This window comes from Impatiens glandulifera, chromosome 7 (genome assembly GCF_907164915.1).
Source record: "Impatiens glandulifera chromosome 7, dImpGla2.1, whole genome shotgun sequence".
Lineage (NCBI taxonomy): Eukaryota > Viridiplantae > Streptophyta > Magnoliopsida > Ericales > Balsaminaceae > Impatiens > Impatiens glandulifera.
The window spans coordinates 41,438,850-41,461,797 of NC_061868.1; the positions used below are offsets into that span (position 1 = coordinate 41,438,850).

At 39.9% G+C, this 22,948-nt stretch overlaps 1 pseudogene; it reads left to right on the plus strand.

The window, feature by feature from the left end:
* Positions 1–18,714: 18,714 nt before the first annotated feature.
* Positions 18,715–19,438, plus strand: LOC124909925 (annotated as a pseudogene).
* Positions 19,439–22,948: the final 3,510 nt, after the last annotated feature.

Below are 22,948 nucleotides of genomic sequence, written 5' to 3' on the forward strand. Positions count from 1 at the left end.
TTAGTGCGCAAAACAAGCCGCACAAGGGCGAAAAATTAAGTAAAAATTATGTTGCGTTAGTTGCCCGTGTGACAAGTGGTATCAGAGCTAAGTTGTTGGATATTTATCGAAGATGGCCGAAAATAAATCAATCAGAAGTCGAGTTCTTGAGAGAGAACCAAGGGTGCGACACCTTGAAGACTTGGTTGATGCCCCAACCCCCGGTGGAGAAGATTCTTTATATATTCTTGAGACAGACTGCCCAAATTTAGATTGGTTGTCCAGGCGGGATAACACTGCTGAAGTTTCGGATTCTGTTGGAAGTAAGGTGTTTCTATGCGAGGAAGACCTTGAGTCTAAACGGGAACAACTAGATAGAAAGAAGTATTCGAAGAATGCTGCTGTTTCGAGATTGGCAACAGTATCATGTTCTTCAACATGGTTCAAGGTGCGTGAACGAACATTCTTTGGTGGTGTGAGGAGCTGCAAAGAAATTGAGAAGTTTATGTGGGATCTTGGAGCAGATTACACAGCAATGAAGGTCCCTATGGAGGAGCGGGGACATAAAACTAGCATGTGTCATATGGGGGATGCAAGCCTATTTTGGAGGGCTTAGTTATTCAAAGATTCTTATTGGAATCATGAAAAGATGGGTTTGCGGGAAGTCATCTTAGGAATTCTAAAGTGGGGATATGTTTGGTCACAACATAAAGGCCGAGAGAAGGCCTTGAATTCCAAAGCAGCGCCAAGTAAAGGCGGGGTGATTGCTAACTTCCATGTGGGATGTTGTCCGGGACGGATCAAGTGTGTTACTGTCCTCCTAGATGGTGGTGATGTCATTCTAGGAAAGAAGTTTCTGATCCAAGTAAAGGTGGGGGTGAGCCTTATTTTGGAGAGCTGCCAAGTGGAGAGTCGAGTTCTCCCTCCTTTGTGGCAGAAACTTGCGATTCTCTAAGGAGAAGAAAGTCAAGATGTCTCATTGGCATTCAGTCAGTTGTAAGTCGAATGTTGGAGGAAGAGGCGGATGCGTCGACTTTGATGGAGATTCTGGTCAGCGAGGGCCAAATGTCGACATGTGTTAAGGGCCCAACGCTTATGAAGTCCAGACTTTTAAAGGGTGTTCGAAAGGTAACCAATGAGGACTTCACACATCAGCTTTGTACGAGGCAGATGAATACTTGTCTAGGGTAAACATTCATATAATAAACCTAAATAATTCTTGATCAGGCAGGCCCAAGCCCAAAACCAAATACAAACTCAATAAACTCTAATTAACACTTGTAGAGCTTATTATAAGTGTATGCTCCATAACTTAACAGAAAAAAGAAAAAAATAGTAGAATTTTCAAATTTCTGTCGGGTCCTCCACCTATAACCACAGAAGATTCAGAGTATAATTTCTCTACATCGCTGACTTGTTAGAAGAATGTTGAAAAAGTGTTGGGTAATCATAGTCATGGATCATTTAAGAAGCAGTTTTTGCTATTAAAGAAAGTTTGACTCTATAATAATTTGGGATTGTTGAGACTAGAAAATAATGCAGAAGTGGAAAAAACTGAAAATTCGTTCATTCACTCTATTAGTTGCTTTAGACAGGCCTCTAATTACACCGCAGTTGTAAGAAATTACTGTAACTTGTGCTTAGTAAGGCCGAAGTTGGCTAACAAGATTTTAAATAGAGAAAAGAAAGATGATCTCATCCTTGAACAATGCAACTCTCTGAAACATTATCTAACAGCGAAGATGGAGCTAAATTCTTTAGTAAAAGAATCTGAGAGGGAAGAGATGAGGAGTTTTGTAATTTCAGCGTTAGCACAAGTATATATGAGTCTTGGAAAACATCTAGCAACACTAGATACTAAAGCAAAGGTTTCTGAAAAGTATGTATCGGCAGAGGATGCAATGAAGAAAACTTTATTTTTTTACGAGTCAATGGGAGAATTAAAGAAGAAGGAAGCTGCAGCTGGATATATAAAGCTTGGTGACTATTACAAACTATGTTGCTTTAAGTTTTTGAGATCTGGTATTCTGGAAAATGTGGAGCAATACGCTTCTTTAGCCGACAGTAGTTGGAAAAAATCAATGTGCTTTTATAAACTTGATACCAATCCTAATGCCCACTTCTGTCTATTATTGGTCTATTATTGAGAAGAACTGATCTTTACCTAACTTTATTGGACAAACCTCACCCTCACCCTCATGTGGTATGCTTACTATCTTGAAATCTTATATAGTCTTTTATCTTTTTAAATTAATTATTTTATTTGGTTGTATTTTATTGATTTATCAGGTACTAGAAACAGCCTTTGATCTGTTACTTGAAGTACGGATTATAAGTGCAGAGGCAATTGCAACAATGGAAGGAAGTGATATAATTGATAAGTTTTGAAGGAATCGCCAGCTTGTGTCCAACAAAATGCTAAGTATCGCTTTATCATCCTCAAATGTCCACTAGTGGCATGCTGATAAACTCAAAACCATTTATCACATGTCCTTAACTTCTCCCGAGTTTGCCCAGTTATCCGAAATTCACAACATTTGGTTGTCGTAGTTGCGTCTCGACTTACAGTTTAGTCTCTCTTTTGCTCAATTGCCCGAAATTCAGTCGCTTTTTTATTTTTCACAACTCACTGCTGCTGAGTATACAAATACTGCCTTAGTATACAAACAGACAGATAACTCTTTTTTTTTTGTTTTAGATATGATCATTCTTCCATTTATGTCTTGATCTTTGTAACTAACAAAATGCTTAACTCGACAGCTTAGGATTGATGTGTTTAGTCCTATTCTCTCTGCAATTTCTTGCATATAATATTCAATATCCTATGCTACGTATAAGTGTTGTATTTTTCTTCACTTGCACCATTTTACTAGGATGACTAAATTGCTGGTCGTGAGCATTTCACGCCTTCTTCTATACATGTTCTTATAACTCAATTTGTGTAATGAATGTTCTATATTCTTTACGTTTTTTTATATATGGATGCTTCTTGAACTTAGTAGAGCTGTATATTTGTTTGGTTCAAAGAAAATCCAGTTATTGATGATTGCAATTAATAAATGTAATATATTTAATATATTGGAGATCACAATAAATAATATATAATTCCTAAATGAGTGGATCTTAATATGATAATTTTGTATATATATTTTATATCTTTGGAATGAGAAAGACAACGTATTGTATTCTTTCATGGTATTAGAGCTTAGAGTTTTTCTTTTTTCCGTTGCGCCCTAGCCTAACGGTCCATTTACTCTTGTACGTTCATCTTCTTTTCAATCACTTTTCTTTTCCGGTGACGAGGGTCAAATGTCGGCATGTGTTAAGGGCCCAACGCTTATGAAGTCCAGACTTTTGAAGGGTCTTCGAAAGGTAACCAAGGAGGACTTAACACATCAGCTTTGTACAAGGCAGATGAATACTTGTTTAGGGTGTTACCTAGACAAGGCCGAGAAAAAGGTGCAGAGGGTGCTACTACTGGGGATTCTTGGGAGACTGTGGCCACGATTTTCAGGGAACTTTTTTCTTGGATTCCCAAATGAGGGCGGGAAGATCTCTATCCCGGGTGTGGATAGATTATACAAGTATGCGGTCTTATGTGAATGGTTGAAAGGGTGTTTGGCCGAGAAGACTATTGAAGGGTGTTTCAAATACTTGGGTGCGGAAATATTCCTAAATGCAAGCAGGAAGACCTCTATCTAAGGTGTAGATAGATTTGCTAAGTACACGGTCTTGATGCGGATGCTGAAGGTGAGTTCGGCTAGGAAGATCGATGAAGAATTTTCTAAGTACTTGGGCGAGGCGGGCTTGATGTAGCCCGCAACGAGGATGTTGTGTTCCTTTAGTGGGGGTGGTATATTATGACCCTAAATAGCTGGCCTCGGTCTTGGCTTGATTGTGGATGACCAGGACTGAGAGGTGCCTAAAAATAGTCGCGGGTGTGCGGCATGGCACCGGAGATGAGAAGGGTTAGGTAACTAAAGCTTATGTTCTGGAACACTTGTGAAGTGCTAGGACCGAGAAGAAGTGTGTCGAGGCGGAGTCATGTGCGGGCGACTTAGGTGCAAGGTTTTAGCCGAGCTGTCTTGGCTTGATGGTGGCTAGGACCGAGAGGTGTCGAGAAGAGTGTCACGGGCGTGCGACACTGGCACTAGAATGCTAAGTAATCAAAGTTTTTGTCAGGGCTGGAGTGTCGAATATCAGGACCGAGAGAAGGGTGTTAGCATGCGTTTAGGGTCAGTTAGGACCCATGTCCAGCAGCAGGTGTGCAGCTAAGACTGATAGAGAACGTGGGGCTGCAGTAGTGGACGGTTGAGACCCACATTCAGCAACAACTGCCCACCAGCTAGACCCACGACCAGCACCAACTGCCCGGAAGACCGACCCCACACCCTAAACGGTTATTTTCCTAGGCAGATTGTTATTCTTTAGGGCTAAAAATATCTATTGAGCTACACAAGACAAATTGTTAGATTTCGGATAGAAAAATATCCCCTACAAATGAGAGTCATTTTGTGTGCAGCCTTGAGAGTTTATAGCCTCTTTGTAATCGATATTTGTAAGTAAATATATTATAAAGTTGGGCATTGCCCGTAATCGTTGTGTGTGTTTCTCTTTGCTGTATGTTTAATTTATTATTGTGGGACTTGGTTGTTTGTTGAGTGAGTCGTTTATTTCTGTGCGAGAAGTGAACCTCGGAGTTGGATGATTATTTTGGTGCGCAAAACAAGCCGCACAAGGGCGAAAAATTAAGTAAATATTCCGCTGCGTTATTTGCCCGTGTGACACCTAGTATGATGCTAAGTACTTTGTTCAACTAACATGCATGCATTTTGTTTTGTTCCTATATATGAAGCATGTAAACTGTACATAGATAGAAAATATTTATACTGTCTCTTGTTGGTCAAAATGTTGCTTGCTACAGCTAGTCTACTACTAATCATGACAGATGTGTTATGTTGTTTAGGAAGAAAAATATCTTGATGAGTTGTATAAATTATAGTTTGGGAAATAAATTTTAATTGATACTTAAAATATGGAGTGGATAAATCAATTATGATATGTAAGTTTGAGGACTAAACGGTTCATTTATTCCTCTTGTCAAAGATGAAATCACAGAAGAAGACAGAATCCAGTACTATAACTTCAGATGATGCTATAATTGTGGATCGAAGCTCTTGCCGGAGTACTCAGTGTCTCCTAAGCCATAAGGCGTCGATTGAAAAGCCCTGGTTCCCTGTTTGCCAATGTGGCAATACGGAGTGCATTAACCTTTGTGATATGGTTGGAGGAAGGTCCAATAAGATGGGCAATCTATGGGAGTTTGATCTTTTTCTTGGAGAAACATATTTGGAACTTGAAAGATGTTACTTGGAAGTTAATAAACTCCAAGAAGCTCTAAACAAGATACATTTGGCCTCTTCTTTATTCAATGAAGGACTTATCACTCCTGACGATACGGTGGTGGTAACTTTTAGCTCAGACACCGAAAGCCGGGATGTTTTTAAAATGATTTCTAGTATTCAAATCGATTACTCGTCCATTTCTCTGTTCTGGACAAGGGCTTGGATACAAGTAGGAGATGTATATGTAGAGTTCCACGATAGAAAAAAAGAAGAAGAAGAAGAAGAAGAATGCTCTGCTAGCTGTTCAACGAATTATTATGACCGTTTAAGCAGAGTTAGAAAATGTTAAGATTTGTATCTCCCAAATCCGACCAGTTTGAAACAATCTGTAAAAATGTAAGAAATAAGAACACAAGAATACACAGTTTTATAGTGGTTCACTCAAATTGAGCTACGTCCACTTCAGCCAACACCAGATTTCACTATGAAGAAGAAGAATGAATATAGAGTTTTTTGCCTCACACTTTATCTCTCTAAAATTATATCTCTCACTTTGTAAACCCTTAATAATCACATATTTATAAGGTAAACATTCATATAATAAACCTAAATAATTCTTGATCAGGCAGGCCCAAGCCCAAAACCAAATACAAACTCAATAAACTCTAATTAACACTTGTAGAGCTTATTATAAGTGTAGGCTCCATAACTTAACAGAAAAAAGAAAAAAATAGTGGAATTTTCAAATTTCTGTCGGGTCCTCCACCTATAACCACAGAAGATTCAAAGTATAATTTCTCTACATCGCTGACTTGTTAGAAGAATGTTGAAAAAGTGTTGGGTAATCATAGTCATGGATCATTTAAGAAGCAGTTTTTGCTATTAAAGAAAGTTTGACTCTATAATAATTTGGGATTGTTGAGACTAGAAAATAATGCAGAAGTGGAAAAAACTGAAAATTCGTTCATTCACTCTGTTAGTTGCTTTAGACAAGCCTCTAATCACACCGCAGTTGTAAACAATTACTGTAACTTGGGCTTAGTAAGGCCGAAGTTGGCTAACAAGATTTTAAATAGAGAAAAGAAAGATGATCTCATCCTTGAACTATGCAACTCTCTAAAACATTAACAACGAAGATGGAGCTAAATTCTTTAGTAAAAGAATCTGAGAGGGAAGAGATGAAGAGTTTTGTAATTTCAGCGTTAGCACAAATATATATGAGTCTTGGAAAACATCTAGCAACACTAGATACTAAAGCAAAGGTTTCTGAAAAGTATGTATCGGCAGAGGATGCAATGAAGAAAGCTTTATTTTTTTACGAGTCAATGGGAGAATTGAAGAAGAAGGAAGCTGCAGTTGGATATATATAAAGCTTGGTGACTATTACAAACTCTGTTGCTTTAAGTTTTTGAGATCTGGTATTCTGGAAAATGTGGAGCAATACGCTTCTTTAGCCGACAGTAGTTGGAAAAAATCAATGTGCTTTTATAAACTTGATACCAATCCTAATGCCCACTTCTGTCTATTATTGGTCTATTATTGAGAAAAACTGATCTTTACCTAACTTTATTGGACAAACCTCACCCTCACCCTCATGTGGTATGCTTACTATCTTGAAATCTTATATAGTCTTTTATCTTTTTAAATTAATTATTTTATTTGGTTGTATTTTATTGATTTATCAGGTACTAGAAACAGCCTTTGATCTGTTACTTGAAGTACGGATTATAAGTGCAGAGGCAATTGCAACAATGGAAGGAAGTGATATAATTGATAAGTTTTGAAGGAATCACCAGCTTGTGTCTAACAAAATGCTAAGTATCGCTTTATCATCCTCAAATGTCAACTATTGGCATGCTGATAAACTCAAAACCATTTATCACATGTCCTTAACTTCTCCCGAGTTTGCCCAGTTATCCGAAATTCACAACATTTGGTTGTCGTAGTTGCGTCTCGACTTACAGTTTAGTCTCTCTTTTGCTCAATTGCCCGAAATTCACAGTCGCTCTTTTATTTTTCACAACTCACTGCTGCTGAGTATACAAATACTGCCTGAGTATACAAACAGACAGATAACTCTCTTTTTTTGTTTTAGATATGATCATTCTTCCATTTATGTCTTGATCTTTGTAACTAACAAAATGCTTAACTCGACAGCTTAGGATTGATGTGTTTAGTCATATTCTCTCTGCAATTTCTTGCATATAATATTCAATATCCTATGCTACTTGTATAAGTGTTGTATTTTTCTTCACTTGCACCATTTTACTAGGATGACTAAAGTGCTGGTCGTGAGCATTTCACGCCTTCTTCTATACATGTTCTTATAACTCAATTTGTGTAATGAATGTTCTATATTCTTTACGTTTTTTTATATATGGATGCTTCTTGAACTTAGTAGAGCTGTATATTTGTTTGGTTCAAATAAAATCCAGTTATTGATGATTGCAATTAATAAATGTAATATATTTAATATATTGGAGATCACAATAAATAATATATAATCAATTAGTGGATTTTAATATAATATATAATCAATTCAGTATGTTGAAATTCCTAAATGAGTGGATCTTAATTCCTAAATGAGTGGATCTTAATATGATAATTTTGTATATATATTTTATATCTTTGGAATGAGAAAGACAACGTATTGTATTCTTTCATGGTATTAGAGCTTAGAGTTTTTCTTTTTTCCGTTGCGCCCTAGCCTAACGGTCCATTACTCTTGTACGTTCATCTTCTTTTCAATCACTTTTCTTTTCCGGTGACGAGGGTCAAATGTCGGCATGTGTGAAGGGCCCAACGCTTATGAAGTCCAGACTTTTGAAGGGTGTTCGAAAGGTAACCAAGGAGGACTTCTCACATCAGCTTTGTACGAGGCAGATGAATATTTGTTTAGGGTGTTACCTAGACAAGGCCGAGAAAAAGGTGCAGAGGGTGCTACTACTGGGGATTCTTGGGAGACTGTGGCCACGATTTTCAGGGAACTTTTTTCTTGGATTCCCAAATGAGGGCGGGAAGATCTCTATCCCGGGTGTGGATAGATTATACAAGTATGCGGTCTTATGTGAATGGTTGAAGGGGTGTTTGGCCGAGAAGACTATTGAAGGGTGTTTCAAATACTTGGGTGCGGAAATATTCCTAAACGCAAGCAGGAAGACCTCTATTTAGGGTGTAGATAGATTTGCTAAGTACACGGTCTTGATGTGGATGCTGAAGGTGAGTTCGGCTAGGAAGATCGATGAAGAATTTTCTAAGTACTTGGGCGAGGCGGGCTTAATGTAGCCCGCAACGAGGATGTTGTGTTCCTTTAGTGGGGGTGGTATATTATGACCCTAAATAGCTGGCCTCGGTCTTGGCTTGATTGTGGATGACCTGGACTGAGAGGTGCCTAAAAATAGTCGTGGGTGTGCGGCATGGCACCGGAGATGAGAAGGGTTAAGTAACTAAAGCTTATGTTCTGTACACTTGTGAAGTGCTAGGACCGAGAAGAAGTGTGTCGAGGCGGAGTCATGTGCGGGCGACTTAGGTGCAAGGTTTTAGCCGAGCTGTCTTGGCTTGATGGTGGCTAGGACCGAGAGGTGTTGAGAAGAGTGTCACGGGCGTGCGACACTGGCACTAGAATGCTAAGTAATCAAAGTTTTTGTCAAGGCTGGAGTGTCGAATATTAGGACCGAGAGAAGGGTGTTAGCATGCGTTTAGGGTCAGTTAAGACCCATGTCCAGCAGCAGGTGTGCAGCTAAGACTGATAGAGAACGTGGGGCTGCAGTAGTGGACGGTTGAGACCCACATTCAGCAACAACTGCCCACCAGCTAGACCCACGACCAGCACCAACTGCCCGGAAGACCGACCCCACACCCTAAACGGTTATTTTCCTAGGCAAATTGTTATTCTTTAGGGCTAAAAATATCTATTGAGCTACACAAGACAAATTATTGGATTTCGGATAGAAAAATATCCCCTACAAATGAGAGTCATTTTGTGTGGAGCCTTGAGAGTTTATAGCCTCTTTGTAATCGATATTTGTAAGTAATATATTATAAAGTTGGGCATTGCCCGTAATCGTTGTGTGTGTTTCTCTTTGCTGTATGTTTAATTTATTATTGTGAGACTTGGTTGTTTGTTGAGTGAGTCGTTTATTTCTGTGCGAGAAGTGAACCTCGGAGTTGGATGATTATTTTAGTGCGCAAAACAAGCCGCACAAGGGCGAAAAATTAAGTAAATATTTCGCTGCGTTATTTGCCCGTGTGACACCTAGTATGATGCTAAGTACTCTGTTCAACTAACATGCATGCATTTTATTTTGTTCCTATATATGAAGCATGTAAACTGTACATAGATAGAAAATATTTATACTGTCTCTTGTTGGTCAAAATGTTGCTTGCTACAGCTAGTCTACTACTAATCAGGACAGATGTGTTATGTTGTTTAGGAAGAAAAATATCTTGATGAGTTGTATAAATTATAGTTTGGGAAATAAATTTTAATTGATACTTAAAATATGGAGTGGATAAATCAATTATGATATGTAAGTTTGAGGACTAAACGGTTCATTTATTCCTCTTGTCAAAGATAAAATCACAGAAGAAGACAGAATCTAGTACTATAACTTCAGGTGATGCTATAATTGTGGATCGAAGCTCTTGTCGGAGTACTCAGCGTCTCCCAAGCCATAAGGCGCCGATTGAAAAGCCCTGGTTCCCTGTTTGCCAATGTGGCAATACGGAGTGCATTAACCTTTGTGATATGGTTGGAGGAAGGTCCAATAAGATGGGCAATCTATGAAAGTTTGATCTTTTGCTTGGAGAAACATATTTGGAACTTGGAAGATGTTACCTGGAAGTTAATAAACTCCAAGAAGCTCTAAACAAGATACATTTGGCCTCTTCTTTATTCAATGAAGGACTTATCACTCTTGACGATACGGTGGTGGTAACTTTTAGCTCAGACACCGAGTGCCGGGATGTTTTTAAAATGATTTCTAGTATTCAAACCGATTACTCGTCCATTTCTCTGTTCTGGACCAGGGCTTGGATACAAGTAGGGGATGTATATATAGAGTTCCACGATAGAAAAAAAGAAGAAGAAGAATAATGCTCTGCTAGCTATTCAACGAATTATTATGACCGTTTAAGCAGAGTTAGAAAATGTTAAGATTTGTATCTCCCAAATCCGACCAGTTTGAAACAATCTGTAAAAATGTAAGAAATAAGAACACAAGAAGACACAGATTTATAGTGGTTCACTCAAATTGAGTTACGTCCACTTCAGCCAACACCAGATTTCACTATGAAGAAGAAGAAGAATGAATATAGAGTTTTTTGCCTCACACTTTATGTTACGCCCTAAATTCCTACTCTCATGCACCTAAATCAAGGCAATTTCGGACATAAATGCGGAAGTTCTAGGGTGCCTATCTGACACGATCATTGAAAAGGTTGATAGAAAATACGGTCCTACGGTCTCGGTCCCTCCTTCCACACACATCTCCAACACCACGCTTCCGCTCCAAATCTTCCTTCACCTGTCATAAAATCCGCTGGCTGGATACCTACACCACACAAGCATAGTGAGTCTACGGACCCAGCAAGCATTTATAAGAAAACTATTTAAGCCATTGCATCCATGAGGGTTTTTAAGGGTATCTCATCAATCAATCATGTATAGTTACATACTGAGCACATATTCGGGTCCTTAGCCCGGAGAGCTGATCCTCCGGGGTGGGCATCCCTTCGTCAATTCCTCCAGCCATATTTGAGAGCATCGGACCACCAGAGCTCATCCTGCGTGGCCATCCTCTCGTATCCGTCAATTCCTCCATGATTATCTCTTAGATTCCATAGCCCTTAACTCAAAACCATACTTCTTTATAAATCCATGGACTTGCAATGAAAACATGCTTTGAAACCATATGCATCGTTTTATATAAAATACATGATAAATAGCACTGTGTGGGTTTTAGAAAGTGTATAGAAAAGTACTTGCCTGAGAATTCCTTGTTTGCGGAATCTTCGGTCGGACCACTCGGCCCTGGGTGCCATCATCCACGGTCGTAGATCTCAGTCAAGACCGTAGATTCCTCGGTCAAGAAAAACGTGATTTTAGGACGTGACAAACTACCCCCCTTATAATGAATTTCGTCCCCGAAATTCGATCATAAAGACAGTACAAATAGTGTGTTTGTGAAAAATGATTTCATGAAAAATATTATTTCCAACCGTTATGAAAAACGATTTCATGTCATGCAAAACATCATTTAAAAACAATTTACAGACATGAAGGCCTTGGAGGTGCATCTGCAGGAGCATATGTGTGAAAGTACTAAGGTTCGGAACCGTTGCTCTGATACCAAGTTGTTACGCCCTAAATTCCTACTCTCATGCACCTAAATCAAGGCAATTTCGGACATAAATGCGGAAGTTCTAGGGTGCCTATCTGACACGATCATTGAAAAGGTTGATAGAAAATACGGTCCTACGGTCTCGGTCCCTCCTCCACACACACTCCTCCCATGCACCACTGCTGCACCCTCCAAGCCTTCCTTCACCTTGATCAACAGATCGCTTGGTTGGATACCTACACCACACAAGTATAGTGAGTCTAAAGACCCAGCAAGCATATTTTGAATAGCATATAAAAAGCCAAGTAAAAGCTGACTGATATTGATGTGTTGCCTTTGAAAAACAGTTTATAAAATGGTTAGAACAGAAACATCCTTGAGCACATGCTGGCCCTTTACGTTTCAGAGCTGATCCTGAAAGTTAGGAATCCCTTTGAGCACATAGTTGGAAGGGCACTCTTCGGAGTCCATCCCTAAAGTCCACAACCTGAATAGACACTTGTCTGTGTGGGTAGGATCTTCTAGAGCTCGTCCCAGAAGTCCAGTCCCAATAGAACCCCCAGCACATATTTTGGCTTCAGACTACCAGAGCTCAACCTGGCTAGCCTTCTGCCCAGATCCATCCAGTTCATAACTCATGGTCCACAAAAACATATTATACTTTTGGAAACACAGAACTTACCTTTGAAACAGATCATGCCTTTGAAAACAGTATATACTTTGCAAATACAGTTTAATATAAACAAGTGTGGGTTTCTAAAGATGAGTTGAGAAAAGAGCTTGCCTTATAAGATGACCTTGCTGCTATGATATGATCCTGCTCAAGGTGCTATGGTCTTGCTTCTAAAGTGTGCCTTTGATTATCTTAGTAGAGAGATGGTGGATAAGAATATAATGAAGGAAGGGTTGTCTTATATATAGTACTAAAAGAAAACTGGTCACTTGCTTGTCACCTGTTGGGTTTACTAATATAATAATAACAAGGGCTGGTCACTTGCTGGTTTTAGTCATGGGCTAACAAAAGATGACTGGTCACCTGCTTCTCTTAGGCATGGGTTAAAGAATGGCTGGTCATCTACTTGTCATGGGCATGGGCTAATAAAAATATCTTGTCCTTACTTAAGTATACTAATATAATAATACAAAGGGCTTGTCATTACTTAAGTATACTAATATAATAATACAAAGGGCTTGTCACCATCTTGTCTTAAGCATGGGCTACTAATAAATATCTGGTCATTACTTAAGTATACTAATATAATAATACAAAGGGCTTGTCATTACTTAAGTATACTAATATAATAATACAAAGGGCTTGTCACTATCTTGTCTTAAGCATGGGCTAATAGAAATGACTTGTCAACACTTAAGTATACTAATATAATAATACAAGGGCTGGTCACATGCTTGTCATCACTTGGGTTAAATAATATAATAATAAAAGGGCTTGTCACTTACCTGTCCCTGCTTGCCATAAACAAAAAGGGCTGGAAAAATATAAACAGTGGGACTCCCCGGTCGGACCCCCTCGGTCGCGACATAGATCTTCGGTCGGACCTCCTCGGTCGAGACATAGATATAACCTCGGTCGGACCTCCTCGGTCGAGACATAGATATAACCTCGGCCCCGGCCCTGATTTTGACCTGGGCCCTTAGTTTCTGCCTAGACCGAAGTTTACTCGGTCTAAAATGAAATTTTGGGTGTGACAACACGATCCTACTTAAAATGAATTTCGACCCCGAAATTAAAACATACCGAATAAATCGGGATACTTCTGTTGCATATCTTCTTCTACTTCCCAAGTGGCCTCATCAACAGAATGGTTGCTCCAGAGTACTTGCACCATGTTGATTTCTTTATTCCTCAGCCTTCGGATCTGCCTTGCAATTATTTCTGTTGGGACCTCTTCATATGTCAAGTTTGGTGCCCATTGCATTACATCATGCTGGATGACATGGGAAGGATTTGGAATGTATTTCCTTAGATTGGAAACATGAAAGACGTTGTGGACTGTATCAAGAGTTGGGGGCAGGGCAAGTCTGTAAGCCACATCACCTATTTCCTCCAGAATTTCAAAGGGGCCGATGTACCTTGGGTTTAACTTGCCCTTTTTCCCAAACCTGATGATACCTTTGCAAGGAGAGACCTTTAAGAAAACATGGTCGCCCCTACTGAAACTTATATCCCGGCGCTTCTTGTCAGCATAACTCTTCTGCCTGCTTTGAGCTGCAAGCAGCCGCTCCCGGATCTTTCCCACCATGGCCACTGTGTTGGATACGATTTCTGGCCCTATCAAAACTCTCTCGCCTACCTCGTCCCAATGTAGTGGTGTCCTGCATTTCTTCCCATATAGAGCTTCAAATGGCGCCATCCCAATGGAAGACTGGAAACTGTTGTTGTAAGCGAATTCAATCAAAGGCAGCCTTGGTTCCCAATTACCTCCATAGTCAATAAGACAGGCCCGCAGCAAGTCCTCCAGAGTCTGGATCACACGTTCAGACTGGCCATCGGTTTGAGGATGAAAAGCTGTGCTGAATGATAGTTTTGTCCCAAGACCCTTGTGAAGACTCTCCCAGAAATGAGAAGTGAAACGTGGGTCTCGGTCAGAAACTATCCTTGCTGGGATACCATGCAGCCGGACTATTTCTTGCAAATACAACTCAGCAAATTGAGTCATGGAAAAGGTGGTGCGAATTGGCAGAAAGTGAGCTGACTTGGTGAGACGGTCCACAATGACCCAAATGGCATTCATCTTTCGCACGGTCTTGGGCAAGCCGACTACGAAATCCATAGCAATGTCGTCCCACTTCCAAACTGGAATAGGCAAAGGACATAGCAGTCCTGCTGGTCTTTGGTGCTCTATCTTCACTTGCTGGCATGTCAAGCACTCACTTACAAATTTCATGATGTCGGTCTTCATTCCTGGCCACCAATACAAAGTCTGCAGGTCCTTGAACATTTTGGTGCTTCCTGGATGGACAGAGTAGGGTGTTGAATGCGCCTCAGCCATAACTTCTTGCCTTAAGGAGTCCACAGTTGTTACGCCCTAAATTCCTACTCTCATGCACCTAAATCAAGGCAATTTCGGACATAAATGCGGAAGTTCTAGGGTGCCTATCTGACACGATCATTGAAAAGGTTGATAGAAAATACGGTCCTACGGTCTCGGTCCCTCCTTCCACACACATCTCCAACACCACGCTTCCGCTCCAAATCTTCCTTCACCTGTCATAAAATCCGCTGGCTGGATACCTACACCACACAAGCATAGTGAGTCTACGGACCCAGCAAGCATTTATAAGAAAACTATTTAAGCCATTGCATCCATGAGGGTTTTTAAGGGTATCTCATCAATCAATCATGTATAGTTACATACTGAGCACATATTCGGGTCCTTAGCCCGGAGAGCTGATCCTCCGGGGTGGGCATCCCTTCGTCAATTCCTCCAGCCATATTTGAGAGCATCGGACCACCAGAGCTCATCCTGCGTGGCCATCCTCTCGTATCCGTCAATTCCTCCATGATTATCTCTTAGATTCCATAGCCCTTAACTCAAAACCATACTTCTTTATAAATCCATGGACTTGCAATGAAAACATGCTTTGAAACCATATGCATCGTTTTATATAAAATACATGATAAATAGCACTGTGTGGGTTTTAGAAAGCGTATAGAAAAGTACTTGCCTTAGAATTCCTTGTTTGCGGAATCTTCGGTCGGACCACTCGGCCCTGGGTGCCATCATCCACGGTCGTAGATCTCAGTCAAGACCGCAGATTCCTCGGTCAAGAAAACGTGATTTTAGGACGTGACAAACTACCCCCCTTATAATGAATTTCGTCCCCGAAATTCGATCATAAAGACAGTACAAATAGTGTGTTTGTGAAAAATGATTTCATGAAAAATATTATTTCCAACCGTTATGAAAAACGATTTCATGTCATGCAAAACATCATTTAAAAACAATTTACAGACATGAAGGCCTTGGAGGTGCATCTGCAGGAGCATATGTGTGAAAGTACTAAGGTTCGGAACCGTTGCTCTGATACCAAGTTGTTACGCCCTAAATTCCTACTCTCATGCACCTAAATCAAGGCAATTTCGGACATAAATGCGGAAGTTCTAGGGTGCCTATCTGACACGATCATTGAAAAGGTTGATAGAAAATACGGTCCTACGGTCTCGGTCCCTCCTTCCACACACATCTCCAACACCACGCTTCCGCTCCAACTCTTCCTTCACCTGTCATAAAATCCGCTGGCTGGATACCTACACCACACAAGCATAGTGAGTCTACGGACCCAGCAAGCATTTATAAGAAAACTATTTAAGCCATTGCATCCATGAGGGTTTTTAAGGGTATCTCATCAATCAATCATGTATAGTTACATACTGAGCACATATTCGGGTCCTTAGCCCGGAGAGCTGATCCTCCGGGGTGGGCATCCCTTCGTCAATTCCTCCAGCCATATTTGAGAGCATCGGACCACCAGAGCTCATCCTGCGTGGCCATCCTCTCGTATCCGTCAATTCCTCCATGATTATCTCTTAGATTCCATAGCCCTTAACTCAAAACCATACTTCTTTATAAATCCATGGACTTGCAATGAAAACATGCTTTGAAACCATATGCATCGTTTTATATAAAATACATGATAAATAGCACTGTGTGGGTTTTAGAAAGCGTATAGAAAAGTACTTGCCTTAGAATTCCTTGTTTGCGGAATCTTCGGTCGGACCACTCGGCCCTGGGTGCCATCATCCACGGTCGTAGATCTCAGTCAAGACCGCAGATTCCTCGGTCAAGAAAACGTGATTTTAGGACGTGACACTTTATCTCTCTAGAATTATATCTCTCACTTTGTAAACCCTTAATAATCACATATTTATAAGGTAAACATTCATATAATAAACCTAAATAATTCTTGATCAGGCAGGCCTAAGCCCAAAACCAAATACAAACTCAATAAACTCTAATTAACACTTGTAGAGCTTATTATAAGTGTATGTTCCATAACTTAACAGAAAAAAGAAAAAAATAGTGGAATTTTCAAATTTCTGTCGGGTCCTCCACCTATAACCACAGAAGATTTAGAGTATAATTTCTCTACATCGCTGACTTGTTAGAAGAATGTTGAAAAAGTGTTGGGTAATCATAGTCATGGATCATTTAAGAAGAAGTTTTTGCTATTAAAGAAAGTTTGACTCTATAATAATTTGGGATTGTTGAGACTAGAAAATAATGCAGAAGTGGAAAAATTGAAAATTCGTTCATTCACTCTATTAGTTGCTTTAGACAGGCCTCTAATCACACCGCAGTTGTAATCAATTACTGTAACTTGGGCTTAGTAAGACCGAAGTTGGCTAACAAGATTTTAAATAGAGAAAAGAAAGATGATCTCATCCTTGAACTATGAAACATTATCTAACAGCGAAGATGGAGCTAAATTCTTTAGTAAAAGAATCTGAGAGGGAAGAGATGAGGAGTTTTGTAATTTCAGCGTTAGCACAAGTATATATGAGTCTTGGAAAACATCTAGCAACACTAGATACTAAAGCAAAGGTTTCTGAAAAGTATGTATCGGCAGAGGATGCAATGAAGAAAGCTTTATTTTTTTACGAGTCAATGGGAGAATTGAAGAAGAAGGAAGTTGCAGCTGGATATATAAAGCTTGGTGACTATTACAAACTCTGTTGCTTTAAGTTTTTGAGATCTGGTATTCTAGAAAATGTGGAGCAATACGCTTCTTTAGCCGACAGTAGTTGGAAAAAATCAATGTGCTTTTATAAACTTGATACCAAACCTAATGCCCACTTCTGTCTATTATTGGTCTATTATTGAGAAGAACTGATCTTTACCTAACTTTATTGGACAAACCTCACCCTCACCCTCACCCTCATGTGGTATGCTTACTATTTTGAAATCTTATATAGTCTTTTATCTTTTTTAATTAATTATTTTATTTGGTTGTATTTTATTGATTTATCAGGTACTAGAAACAGCCTTTTGTCTGTTACTTGAAGTACGGATTATAAGTGCAGAGGCAATTGCAACAATGGAAGGAAGTGATATAATTGATAAATTTTGAAGGAATCACCAGCTTGTGTCCAACAAAATGCTAAGTATCGCTTTATCATCCTCAAATGTCAACTAGTGGCATGCTGATAAACTCAAAACCATTTATCACATGTCCTTAACTTCTCCCGAGTTTGCCCAGTTATCCGAAATTCACAACATTTGGTTGTCGTAGTTGCGTCTCGACTTACAGTTTAGTCTCTCTTTTACTCAATTGCCCGAAATTCACAGTCGCTCTTTTATTTTTCACAACTCACTGCTGCTGAGTATATAAATACTGCCTGAGTATACAAACAGACAGATAACTCTCTTTTTTTGTTTTAGATATGATCATTCTTCCATTTATGTCTTGATCTTTGTAACTAACAAAATTCTTAACTCGACAGCTTAGGATTGATGTGTTTAGTCCTATTCTCTCTGCAATTTCTTGCATATAATATTCAATATCCTATGCTACTTGTATAAGTGTTGTATTTTTCTTCACTTGCACCATTTTACTAGGATGACTAAAGTGCTGGTCGTGAGCATTTCACGCCTTCTTCTATACATGTTCTTATAACTCAATTTGTGTAATGAATGTTCTATATTCTTTACGTTTTTTTATATATGGATGCTTCTTGACCTTAGTAGAGCTGTATATTTGTTTGGTTCAAATAAAATCCAGTTATTGATGATTGCAATTAATAAATGTAATATATTTAATATATTGGAGATCACAGTAAATAATATATAATCAATTAGTGGATTTTAATATAATATATAATCAATTCAGTATGTTGAAATTCCTAAATGAGTGGATCTTAATATGATAATTTTGTATATATATTTTATATCTTTGGAATGAGAAAAACAACGTATTGTATTCTTTCATGGTATTAGAGCTTAGAGTTTTTCTTTTTTCCGTTGCGCCCTAGCCTAACGGTCCATTTACTCTTGTACGTTCATCTTCTTTTCAATCACTTTTCTTTTCCGATGACGAGTGACAAACAAGAATTTCACACGGCCCTTTCCGTTTCCAACATCAAGATTCATGTCTCTATTGTTCTTGAGTTGGAAAACGTTCAATACACGACATGGGAAGAGTTGTTCAAGATCCATGCTCGTTCTCATCGGGTCCTTCATCACATCATCTCGTCGGTCCCTGTTCTACCGCCGCCATCGACGGATGAAGAGAAAGACATGTGGCTAACTCTCTATGACACTATCCTTCATTGGATCTATGCCACAATCTCACATGATCTTCTTCACACGATCTTGGACAGACTCTACAGCCGAGCAAGCCTGGACACGGCTACGTGGGATTTTTCAAGATAACCGTCATTCTCGTGTGGTTTCCCTCGAGCAAGAGTTTTCCACCACTATCATGGCAGATTTTCCTGGGGTCTCGGCTTATTGTCAACGTCTCAAAGTCCTGGCCGATCAGTTGAAGGACGTTAGTAGCCCGGTTTTGAATGACCGCCTCGTATTGCAATTGGTCGCGGGCCTTGCGGAGACGTACAACGGGGTGGCAACGTTACACCGATAGAGTGATCCTTTGCCTCAGTTCTACCAAGCATGCTCCATGTTGATTTTGGAGGAATCTGGCTTGGCGAAGCAGGTGGTCTCTGGTTCATCACCGATGTCGGGTGTAGCTCTTGTCTCCGACACGTCTTGGATGAATGGGTCACAACGTATGTCATCGGGTGGATCTCGGTAGAAACCAAAGAAGAAGGGCTCTCGTAATGGGGGTCGATCAGGGCAGTCCCAGTACCAAGTCCAAACTCAACCTCCTTCTCCCTGACCGCAACAATGGGCTGGTCATTTAGGACCACCATCATTGCCTTGGCAGTGGCCATGGGTTTCTCCCCCATGCCCGTATCCAACTACTCAATGGAATAGACCTCCTTCCATCTCTCGTCCTTCGACACCACAACAACAGTCGGGTCTCCGTGCCCTGCGTCCACAAGCATACATGGCTCAGTATCTACCAACTCCGACGGATATTGAAGCGGCTATGTATACTCTTGGTATTACGTCTCCTAATCCGACATGGTATATGGACACTGGTGCGACGTCCCACATGACATCTCAACAAGGTACTCTCTCGTCTTATTTCAATTCAGGCATTAAACATGATATTTTTATAGGTAATGGTAATACGATTCCGGTTTCGGGTATTGGGCATACCACTATTTCTTCTTTGAATCCTAAACTTACCTTGAATAATGTTCTACATGCTCCTTCTCTTGTTAAAAATCTAGTTTCTATTCGTAAATTCACTACGGATAATTCTGTGTCGGTTGAGTTTGATCCTTTTGGGTTTTATGTTAAGGATTTTCAGACGGGGACGCGTCTAATGAGATGTGACAGTCGAGGAGATCTATATCCAGTCATAAATGGGAGACATGTGTCGTCTTCTGTTTTTATTGCTTTGTCGCCATCTTTGTGGCATAATCGCCTAGGTCATCCTGGAAACTCTAGTTTTGAATCTCTTAGATTAAATAAATTAATTCATTGTAATAAACAACGTGTTTCTCATATTTGTCCTTCGTGTTCATTGGGAAAACATGTTCGTTTACCGTCTAAGGCTTCTACTTCGACTTCTTTATTACCGTTTGACATTATTCATAATGATGTATGGATGTCTCCTGTGTTAAGTTTTATGGGCCATAAATATTATGTTTTGTTTCTTAGTGATTTTTCGTCTTTTTGGTGGACTTTCCCTTTATCTCATAAATCCCAAGTATTTAGTGCTTTCTTACAATTTCGGACACTCGTCAAAACCCAATTTGAGAGAGATATAAAATCTTTTCAATATGATAATGGGAGGGAATTTGATAATCATTCGTTTAGGAAATTTGTGTCCACGCATGAGATGAATTTTTGCTTCTCATGTCCTCACACTTCGTCTCAGAACGGAAAAGCTGAGAGACAGTTTCGTACTATCAATAATATGATTTGTACGTTACTCACTCATGCCAAGATACCGGCCTCATTTTGGCGTCATGCTCTCGAAATGACCATGTACCTCCTAAATATTCTTCCGCGTAAACACATGACATACGTTACTCCGTTACAACGTTTATACCGCAAAGATCCAACATATGACCATTTACGCGTGTTTGGGTGTTTATGTTACCCTTTATTTCCATCCACGACGATTCATAAACTTTTTCCACGTTCTACCCCATGTGTCTTTCTTGGATACCCATCGAATCACCGAGGCTATAAGTGTTTTGACATATCAACAGATAAAATCATTATTTGTCGCCACGTCATCTTTGATGAGTCTCATTTTCCTTTTGTTGAAATTCAATCACCTCCACTCTCGTATGATTTTCTCGATGATCCTCCATCACCATATGTGATTCATCATCAGTTTAAATTTTCATCTCTACCACCTCCTCCACCTCCCCCTTCACCTACACCTACTCCCCCTCTAACTCCAACTCCAACTCCAACTCCACCTCCCATTCATCCTCCCTCTTCTCTTCGACCGGTCACTCGAAGTCAACGGGGGTGTTTCAGCCCAAACATATTCTCAACCTTTTTTCTACTGAGTCTAAATCTCATTTACCTCGTAACCCTATAGCTTCCTTACAGGATCCGAACTGGAAGTTAGCCATGCAGGAAGAGTTTAATGCTTTAATTGATAATAAGACATGGGGGTTGGTTCCCCGTCCAAGTGATGTTAATATTATTCGTTCTTTATGGGTCTTTACTCATAAAGACTATGCTGATGGTTCTTTTGAGAGGCATAAAGCCCGTCTTGTAGGCGATGGAAAAACTCAACAGGTTGGCGTTGATTGTGGAGAGACTTTCAGTCCTGTTGTCAAACCGACCACTATTCGGTTGGTCCTCAGTCTTGCCCTAACGAAGAAATGGTCAATTCACCAACTTGATGTAAAGAATGTTTTTCTCCATGGTACTCTTGATGATGTTGTATACATGCATCAACCTATTGGGTTTAGAGATTCCTCATTTCCTCATCATGTTTGTCGTTTGAAGAAATCATTGTATGGGTTGAAACAGGCTCCTCGAGTTTGGAACAAACGCTTTACGGATTTTGTGTCCACACTTGGTTTTTCCCAGACTGTTTCAGATCACTCATTATTTGTGTTTCGTCAAGGTGAGCACATGGTATACTTGTTATTGTATGTTGATGATATAATATTGACGGCATCATCTGACTCTCTCCGCCGATTCTTCATCTCTAGCTTGAGTGCATAATTTTCTATGAAAGATTTGGGTCCCTTGCATTATTTTTTGGGCATTTCAGTAAGATCTCATGCAAATGGTATGTTCCTCTCTCAATGAAAGTATGCGTCTGAGATTATAGACCGTGCAGGTATGTCATCTTGTAAGCCATCAACTACGTCGATTGATATCACACCGAAACTTAGGGCTTCAATATCTTCTCCTGTGTCAGATTCTTCTTTGTACCGCAGCCTAGTTTGTGCTCTACAATATTTGACGTTTTCTCGTCCTGATATCACGTATGCGGTGCAGCAGGTTTGTCTATTTATGCATGATCCCCGAGAGGTACACATGGCGGCTCTAAAGAGAATTATTCGGTATATTCAAGGAACTCTTGATTTTGGCCTTCATTTGTCTCCATCTTCTATTACATCCCTCTTGGCTTACACTGATGCTGACTGGAGTGGGTGTCCGGATACACGTCGTTCGACATCTGGCTACTGTGTTTTCTTAGGAGATAATCTAATTTCGCTACTGTGTTTTCTTAGGAGATAATCTAATCTCTTGGTCGGCTAAGCGCCAAACCACTTTATCCCGTTCTAGTATTGAGGCTGAGTACCGAGCGGTTGCGAATATGGTTTCAGAAACTTGTTGGCTACGGAATTTACTCCTAGAACTTCATTGCCCGGTTCCCATCGCTACTCTTATTTACTATGACAATATGAGTACGATCTACCTCTCTAGTAATCCCGTTCAGCACCAACGGACCAAGATCATTGAGATGGACATTCACTTTGTTCGTGAGAAGGTCTCTCGCGGTCAGGTTCGAGTTTTTCATGTCCCATCTCGCTTTTCAACTTGTGGATATCTTCACGAAGGGGCTTCCGAGAGTTCTTTTTGAAGAATTTCGATCCAATCTTAGCATACATCGCCCACCTGTTTCGATTGCGGGGTGTAATAAATGTAATATATTTAATATATTGGAGATCACAGCAAATAATATATAATCAATTAGTGGATCTCAATATAA